Consider the following 10,295-nt stretch of genomic DNA (forward strand, 5'->3'; position numbering starts at 1 on the left):
CCTGTCTGACAGATCTGAAGAGAGCAGTGGTTCTCCCAGCATGGAGTCTGAGCTCTGAGAATGGACAGACTGCCTCCTCAAGTGGATCCCTGACCCCTGTGTAGCCTAACTGGGAGATATCTCCCAGTAGGGGCCAACTGACACCTCATACAGCCGGGTGCCCCTCTGAGATGAAGCTTTTAGAGGAAGGATCAGGAAGCAATATTTGCTGTTCTGCAGCCTCCCCTGCTGATACTCAGGCCAACAGGGTCTGGAGTGGACCTCCAGCAAACTCCAACAGACCTGCAGCTGAGGGTCCTGACTATTAGAAGGAAAACTAACAAACAGAAAGGAATAGCCTCATCATCAACAAAAAGAACATCCACACCAAAACCCCATCTGTAGGTCACCATCATCAAAGACCCAAGGTAGATAAAACCACAAAGATGGGGAGAAACCAGAGTGGAAAAGCTAAAAATTCTAAAAACCCGAGTGTCTCTTCTCCTCCAAACAATTCCAGATCCTCACCAGCAATGGAACAAAGCTAGATGGAGAATGACTTTGACAAGTTAACAGAAATAGGCTTCAGAAGGTCGGTAATAACAAAATTCTCCGAGCTAAAGGAGGATGTTTGAACCCATCGCAAGGTAGCTAAAAACCTTGAAAAAAGAGTAGACAAATGGCTAACTGGAATAAAAAGCATAGAGAAGACCTTAAATGACCTGATGGAGCTGAAAACCATGGCACAAGAACTATGTGATGCATGCACAAGTTTCAGTAGCCGATTTGATCAAGTGGAAGAAAGAGTATCAGTTATTGAAGATCAAATGAATGAAATGAAGTGAGAGGAGAAGTTTAGAGAAAAAAGAGTAAAGAGAAGTGAACAAAGCCAACAAGAAATATGGGACTATATGAAAAGACCAAATCTACATTTGATTGGTGTGCCTGAAAGTGACAGGGAGAATGGAACCAAGTTGGAAAACATTCTTTAGGGTATTATCCAGGAGAACTTCCCCAACCTAGAAAAGCAGGCCAACATTCAAATTCAGGAAATACAGAGAACACCACAAAGATACTCCTCGAGAAGAGCAACTCCAAGACACATAATTGTCAAATTCACCAAAGTTGAAATGAAGGAAAAAATGTTAAGGGCAGCCAGAGAGAAAGGTCAGGTTACCCACAAAGGGAAGCCCATCAGACTAACAGCGGATCTCTCGGCAGAAACCCTACAAGCCAGAAGAGAGTGGGGGACAATATCCAACATTCTTAAAGAAAAGAATTTTCAACTCAGAATTTCATATCCAGCCAAACTAAGCTTCATAAGTGAAGGAGAAATAAAATCCTTTACAGACAAGCATATGCTGAGAGATTCTGTCACCACCAGGCCTGCCTTATGAGAGCTCTTGAAGGAAGCACTAAACATGGAAAGGAACAACAGGTACCAGCCACTGCAAAAACATGCCAAATTGTAAAGATCATCAATGCCAGGAAGAAACTGCATCAACTAATGAGAAAAATAACCAGCTATCGTCATAATGACAGGATCAAATTCACACAGAACAATATTAACCTTAAATATAGATAGGCTAAATGCTCCAATTAAAAGACACAGACTGCCAAACTGGATAAAGAGTCAAGACCCATCGGTGTGCTGTATTCAGGAGACCCATCTCATGTGCAGACACACACATAGGCTTAAAATAAAGGGATAGAGGAAGATCTAACAATCAAATGGAAAACAAAAAAAGCAGGGGTTACAATCCTAGTCTCTGATAGAACAGACTTTAAACCAACAAAGATCAAAAGAGACAAAGAAGGCCATTACGTAATGGTAAAGGGATCAATTCAACAAGAAGAGCAAACTATCCTAAATATATATGCACCCAACAGAGGAGCACCCAAATTCATAAGGCAAGTCCTTAAGACCTACAAGAGACTTAGACTCCCACACAATAATAAAGGGAGACTTTAACACCCCACTGTCAATATTAGACAGATTGGTGAGACAGAAGGTTAACAAGGACATCCAGGACTTGAACTCAGCTCTGCCCCAAGCAGACCTAATAGACATCTACAGACATCTATAGATTCAATGCTATCCCCATCAAGGTACCACTGACTTTCTTCACAGAATTGGAAAAAACTACTTTGAATTTCATATGGAACCCAAAAAGAGCCCGCATTGTGAAGACAACGTTAAGCAAAAAGAACAAAGCTGGAGGCATCACGCCACCTGACTTCAAACTATACTACAAGGCTACAGTAACCAAAACAGCATGTTACTGGTACCAAAACAGAGATATAGACCAATGGAACAGCAAAGAGGCCTCAGAAATAACACCACACGTCTACAACCATCTGATGCTTGACAAACCTGACAAAACAAGCAATGGGGAAAGGATTCCCTTTTTAATAAACGGTGCTGCAAAAACTGGCTAGCTATATGTAGAAAGCTGAAACTGCATCCCTTCCTTCCACCTTATACAAAAATTAATTCAAGAATGATTAAAGACTTAAATGTTATACGCGAAACCATAAAAACCCTAGAGGAAAACCTAGGCAATACCATTCAGGAGATAGGCATGGGCAAGGACTTTATGACTAAAACACCAAAAGCAACGGCAGCAAAATCTAAAAGAGACAAATGGGATCTAATTAACCTAAAGAGCTTCTGCACAACAAAAGAAACCACCATCAGAGTGAACAGGCAACCTACAGAATGGGAGAAAATTTTTGCAATCTACCCACCTGACATAGGGCTAATATCCAGAATCTACAAAGAACTTAAACAAATTTACAAGAAAAAAAATCAAACAACCCCATCAAAAAGTGGGCAAAGGATATGAACAGACACTTTTCAAAAAAAGACGTTTATGCAGCCAAGAGACACATGAAAAAATGCTCATCGTCACTGGTCATCAGAGAAATGCAGATCAAAACCACAATGAGATACCATCTTACACCAGTAAGAATGGCAATCATCAAAAAGTCAGGAAAAAACAGGTGCTGGAGAGGATGTGGAGAAACAGGAATGCTTTTACACTGTTGGTGGGAGTGTAAACTAGTTCAACCATTGTGGAAGACAGTGTGGCAATTCCTCAAGGATCTAGAACTAGAAATATCATTTGACCCAGTGATCCCATTACTGGGTATATACCCAAAGGATTATAAATCATGCTGCTATAAAGACACATGCACACATATGTTTATTGCGGCACTATTCACAATAGAAAAGACTTGGAACCAACCCAAATGTCCATCAATGACAGACTGGATTAAGAAAATGTGCCACATATACACCATGAAGTACTATGCAGCCACAAAAAAGGATGAGTTCATGTCCTTTGTAGGGACATGGATGAAGCTGGAAACCATCATTCTTAGCAAACTATCACAGGGACAGAAAACCAAATACCACATGTTCTCACTCATAGGTGGGAATTGAATAATGAGAACACTTGGACACAGGGCAGGGAACATCACACACCAGGGCCTGTCATGGGGTGGGGGGTGTGGGGAGGGGTAGCATTAAGAGAAATACCTAATGTAAATGATGAGTTAATGGGTGCAGCACACCAACATGGCCCATGTATATATATGTCGGAAACCTGCATGTTGTGCACATATACCCTAGAACTTAAAGTACAATAATAAAAATAAAAAAAAATAAAACAAATAGCTGAGACTGGGTAATGTATTTTTAAAAAGAGGTTTAATTGGCTTATAGTTCTGTAGGGTATACAGGAAGCATAGTGGCATCTCTTTCTGGGGAGTCAGGAAGCTTACAAGCATGGCAGAAAGCAAAGGAGGAGCAGGCACATCAGATGACCAGAGCAAGAGAGAGAGTGAGGTGGGAGGTGCCACACACTTTTAAACAGCCAGATCTCAGGAGAACTCACTCACTATTGTGAGGGCAGCACTAAGGGGATGGTGCTACACCGTTCACAAGAAATTTAACCCCATGATCCAATCACCTCCCACCAGGTCCTACCTCTGACATTGGGGATTACAATACAACAGGAGATTTGGGCAGGGACACAGATCCAAATTACATCAGTTTAACCCTTGAGAACTATTCAACTTGAAAATCTACTGAGACTAAGATTCCCTGAGCCAACTTCAGGGAACCTCATCATTAATCTTTCTCAAACAATGGAAGTCAATACCTTCTTCACATTTCTAATATTAGAAGATACTAGAACTTTTGCATATAGTAGTAATCTTTAAAGAACTTTCTGATATTTTTATAGCTATCTTGGGTGCCTGTGATAAAGGTACTCATTCAAGGTAAGGCTTTCCATTGATGATAATGTAAATCAGTAAGTGATATTTTTAGTTGAAATTTTTAAAAAGATTGGATGTTTAGTAATGTAAATTTCAACTAGATTGAGTCCCATATTTTTTTTGACACTTGTGTGAAGTTGTTTAATTGTGCATGCAAATAAATATGAGCAGATGATTGCAGATGTAAATGGCCAATCAGTACGAAAGATTCATTTCCTCTACCACCACATCCTCCCAGATCTGGGAGGCTGGGTGAAATTTGGCTCAGTTTATTTCCAGAAAAAGGAAAGTTCCTTGATCAGTGGTGGAATTATGCTCTGCCAATAAAGCTCCAGATGAGAAATCAGAAGAGGGGATTTCTGTTTTTGATATGCCACTTTTTCATTCTGATACAAGAAGCAAAATCTTCAGATGCCCTGCATTTTCAAATATTTGTAATTGATCACTATCCCTGGGAAGTTCTGAGCAGAATGAGTATGACATTTAAAAACTTCATCAAAAGACATCACAGTGTACGTTCTCGAAAAGAAACTTTTATTTTTTATAATTTCAACTTGTATTTTACATTCAGGGAGCACATGTACAGGTTTGTTACATGGATATAGTGTGTGATGCTGAAGTTTGAGATATGAATGATCCCATCACCCAAGTAGTGAGCATAGTACCCAACAGTTAGTTTTTCAACCCTCACTCCCACCCTTCAAGTAGTCCCCAGTGTCTACTGTTACCATCTCTATGTCTGCAAATACCTAATATTTAGCCTTCACTTATAAGTGAGAATATGCAGTATTTGGTTTTCTGTTCCTGTGTTAATTCGCTTAGGATGATGGCCTCTAGCAGCATCCATTTTGCTGCAAAGGACATGATCTCATCCTCTTTTCTTTTTTTTGTGACAGAGTCTTTCTCTGTCATCCAGGCCAGAGTGCAGTGGTATGATCTTGGCTCAACTGCAACCTCTGCCTCCTGGGTTCAAGCAATTCTCCTGCCTCAGTCTCCCGAGTAGCTGGGATTACAGGTGTGGACCACCATGCCAGGCTAATTTTTGTATTTTTAGTAGAGACAGGGTTTCACCATATTGGCCAGGCTTGTCTTGAACTTCTGACCTCATGATTTCTTCACCTTGGCCTCCCAAAGTGCTGAGATCACAGGCATGAGCCACCATGCCCAGCTGATCTCATTCTTTTTCAATGGCTTTGTAGTATTCCATGGTGTATATGCACTACATTTTCTTTATCCGGTCTATCACTGATGGGCTCCTGGGTTGATTCCATGTTTTTGCTATTGTGAATAGTGCTACAGTGAGCATACAAGTGCTTCTCTCTCTTTTTGCACATTTTGCAATAAGTCTTTCAATATAATGATTTATTTTCTTTTGGATATATACCCAGTAATAGGATTGATGCATTGAGTGGTAGTTATTTTTTAAGTTCTCAAAAGAGACATTTTGAAATGGAATTCTACTGTGCTACTCAGGGTGACCACTCATCCAGGATTCCTCTGCACTGTCCCAGATTTAGAACTGAAAATACTGCCTCCTGAGAAGCTCCTCATTCCTAGGCAAACCAGGACAGTTGGTCATCCTGTGTGTTCATGAATGAACCTATTTCTACTGACTTTCTCAAAGCGTGGTCCTGGCCACTTGCATCAAAATCTTTTTTTTTTTTCTTTTTCTTTTTTTTTTTTTAAAGCAGTTTCCCTGGTGATTCTTAGACACACTATAAAGTTCAGGACAGTATCAAGAATTTAACTCAAGAATGCCTTGGAAGTCTGTATATATGGTATGCTCTCATTATCTCGGAGTATTTGCATAAGCACTTTCTTCATATTTGACACCCTTTCTTTGACTGAGTCCTCCCTACTCCCAAGGCAGGATCTGGTGCCCCATTTTTGTGCTCCCATCCTACCCATCTCCACAACCCTTTATTGTGGCACTCACTGTACTAGATTATTTATGTATCTGCTTTCCACACTTGACCTCCTTGAGGTTGGGGTCTTTCATTTCTATACATCTATAGAAGATACATAGTAGGCCCTGTAATTAGTTTCAGGAACAAATTAGTAAATGAGTCGTATCATCAACACTCAATTACAAAAATATTAAAGTACTAATATTGATCCTGAACTTCTATCATTTACACTTTTCCACTATTTGTGCCTCCTATCCTATTCTAAATTTCTTATTATTACTGATAATTTGCATTTATTCTATAGATATTCTTTCCTCTAATAACTTATTAGAGATTTTTAAAAGATAGCCTATTAAAAGGACGTTTTTGAAATGTTTATTGTTGCATTAGTTCTAAATATTAAATAGGAAAAGTAACTTTGACTTGTGGCCAGAAAACAATCAAAGTCCTCCTTTTTGATGATTTGTGTGTGCTCTTATATTGGTTCCTACAACAATCCAGATTTGAGTTGGTGACAGCAGACCTCAAATAAAGTATACAGGGATGGAATCTCAGAGAAAGATTATATTAGCAGCAATTTCCAACTCTATGGCAAAGTGCATAAATTCATGGACTGGCAAGGAAAATTGTCTCCCTTGACTCTTTTGTGGTATAATGAGGACCTTCTACTTATTTTTAAAATGAAACTGTTAGAAGCTAGCAACAAAAATGGATCATTTATATTTTTATGAACTGTTTTAAATCATTTTTCCAAGTTGGAGAAGATTTTAATATTTTTGCAGCTTCAGTTTTCAGTCTTCTCTGAAGTAGATGTGCTGTTCTCTGTGAATTAAAGGGAGGTATATAAATGCAAATGTTGCAGATCATAAAATTGTACAAAAGGACTGTCTGCTAAATTGATTTCAAGGCTATATGGGACATTGTATGCTTAGACAAAAGAGAATTGGAAGTTAACAAAAAGAAGAGAGATTTAATTAAAGAACTTAATGCAGAGAAGTGGGAATAGGTATGTAGCTTCATAAAAATGGATTTGTGTAGAACTCAGACATCAGATTATTCAATTTAATTATCTGCTATCCTTAGTAATTTTTACTGTCAAATTGCACCAACTATATAAAATATCATTCTTTATTTCAAATGTGGGACAGTGTGAGTGATAGTAATGCAGAATAAAGTATAACAGAACTCCATGGTATACATATTACATTAAGAGCACATTCAGTGTTGATGAGGGTATATATACTGATTTGAAAGTTTTACATATTCAAATCAATCCTGTGCTGTTAGAATTATGAAGATTATGCTGATAGAGAAGTATCATTTAAAAACTTGTCAGAGGTCTCATTTGAAGGCAGAAGGTGAAAACATGGATTAAAAAGAAGAGTGATTAGTTTCAGGGATCCTGATAAGGTTTAGAAAGACAGTGAATATCAGTTTATCTAGAATCTGGATGCTTTAGTTTCAAATTGTCCTCCCTCTTTCTTCTCCCTATCATCAGTGTTCTGGAAAGAGGTATTTGGTTCATTTGTACTCTCTCTTTTCATTTATAAATGGGAACCCAATGTGGGATCTAGACTTGAAGCATTTTGAAATGTGAGAGTAATCATTTGAACTGAAAGCTGAAGACAAGTTATTTCTCCTGGCAGCAGATTACACAACCAACTCAAACCCATCAGCTCGCCATTTGCCAAATGGAGAGTTCCTCATAAGAGAACACATATGTTTTGGAAGAAACCTATATTAGAAAACATTACCCAAAGTTCATGTCCTGATGGGAGTCAGTAGCACCATCAGAAGTAATGATCATGATGAGCAATTATCACATAAAAAGCACTACACTAGCTGGCACTACACAGGCAGAGGACACTGGAATGAAAGAGACAACTGCCCTCAAAGGGGTTAACAGCGATATATAGAGGAAGACATGTTTCAGACTTTTATGATGGAGTGAGTTGAGTTTGAGGAGGGAAGAGAAGTATGAATTTATTGTGGAACTAAACTTCCAATACCCAAAGTGAAATATTGGTGGGGTGGTATGCTCTAAGCATTGGTGTCATGATTGTTCTAACTCCTCCCAATACCAGTGTAAATTGGCTGTATACTGTGAAAAAATGATATCCTCAGATGCCTCTTAGTAATGTTGATAGTCGAGTCTCTTTGTCAAACTAGACAAACACAATTCATGTTTGGTTGGGAGTGAGTCATAGTAAAGTTCCTCTCTGGAACAATGGAAATGTACTAGGAAGCCCTGGGACTATATATTTCTTTCTCCATTTCAAGTGTAGGTTAATAGCCAATAATCCAGAAGTTTTTTTATTTCTTTCAAATAGTAACTTCCACACCCACAGATTTTTCTTGTGGTTTTGTATTCAGCTAGCCTCCCCATCTTCATATTGTAGCCAGAAAATGTCACAAAGAGATTCAGACGTATTTATTAGCTTATTAAGCCAATATGACTACAGAGGCACATTTTCTAAGAACTTAGAAATGCCTGGAGTTGATTCCAAGATGGCCGAATAAGAACAGTTCCAGTCTACAGCTCCCAGTGAAATCAATGCAGAAGATGGGTGATCTCTGCATTTCTAACTGAGGTACCTGGTCCATCTCATTGGGACTGGTTGGACAGTGGGTGCAGCTTATGGAGGGCTAGCCAAAGCAGGACAGTGCGTTGCCTCACCTGCAAATCACAAGGGGTCAGGGGATATCCCTTTCCTAGCCAAGGGAAGCCATGAGTGACTGTACCTAGAGGAATGGTACACTCTGCCCAAATACAGCACTTTCCCCATGGTCTTCACAACCTGCAGACCAAGAGATTCCCTACCATGCCTAGCTCAGCAGGTCCCACGCCCATGGAGCCTTGCTCGCTGCTAGCGCAGCAGTCTGAGATCCAGCTGGGATGCTGAAGCTTGGCTGGGGGACGGGTGTCCACCATTGCTGAGGCTTGAGTAGGGGGTTCTATGCTCACAGTGTAAACAAAGTGGCAGAGGAGCTCGAACTGGGCGGAGCCTACCACAGTTCACCAAGGCCTACTGCCTCTCTAGATCCCACCTCCGGGGGCAGGAAATAGCTGAACAAAGGCAGGAGACAGCTTCTGCAGACTTCAACCACCCTACCTGACAGCTCTGAAGAGGGCAGAGGTTCTCCCAGCATGGTATTTGAGCTCCAATAATGAACAGACCACCTCGCCAAGTGGATCCCTGAACACTGTGTAGCCTGACTGGGAGACACCTCCCAGTAGGGGCCAACAGACACCTCATACAGGCAGATGCCCCTCTGGGATGAAGCTTCCAGAGTAAGGATCAGGCAGCAATATTTGCTGTTCCACAGCCTCTGCTGGTGATACCTAGACAAAACAGGGTCTGGAGTGGACCTCCAGCAAACTCCAACAGATGTGCTGCTGAGGGGCCTGCCTATTGAAAGGAAAACTAACAAACAGAAAGGAATAGCATCAACATCAACAACAACAAAAAAGTCCACAGCAAAACCCCATCCATAGGTCACCAACATCAAAGACCAAAGGTAGATAAAACCACAAAGATGGGGAGAAACCAGAGCAGAAAGGCTGAAAATTCCCCAAACTGGACCGACTCTTCTCCTCCAAAGGAACATAACTCCTTGCCAGCAAGGAAACAAAACTGGACCGAGAATGAGTTTGACCAGTTGGCAGAAGTGGTCTCAAGAAGGTCGGTAATAACAAACTTCAGCAAGCTAAAGAAGCATGTTCTAACCCATCGCAAGGAAGCTAAAAACTTTGAAAAAAGGTTAGATGAAAGGCTAACTAGAATAAACAGTTTAGAGAAGACCTTAAATGACCTGATGGAGATGAAAACTACAGTACCAGAACTTCATGAAACACACACAAGCTTCAATAGCCAATTTGATCAAGTGGAAGAAAGGGTATCAGTGATTGAAGATCAAACTAATAAAGTGAGATGACAAGATTGAGAAAAAAAGTGAAAAGAAACGAACAAAGCATGCAAGAAATATGGGACTATGTGAAAAGACCAAATGTACGTCTGATTGGTATAACTGAAAGTGACGGGGAGAATGGAACCAAGTTAGAAAACACTCTTCAGGATATTATCCAGGAGAACTTCCCCAACCTAGAAAGGCAGGCCAACATTC

Source organism: Macaca fascicularis, chromosome X (assembly GCF_037993035.2).
Source record: "Macaca fascicularis isolate 582-1 chromosome X, T2T-MFA8v1.1".
Classification (NCBI taxonomy): domain Eukaryota; kingdom Metazoa; phylum Chordata; class Mammalia; order Primates; family Cercopithecidae; genus Macaca; species Macaca fascicularis.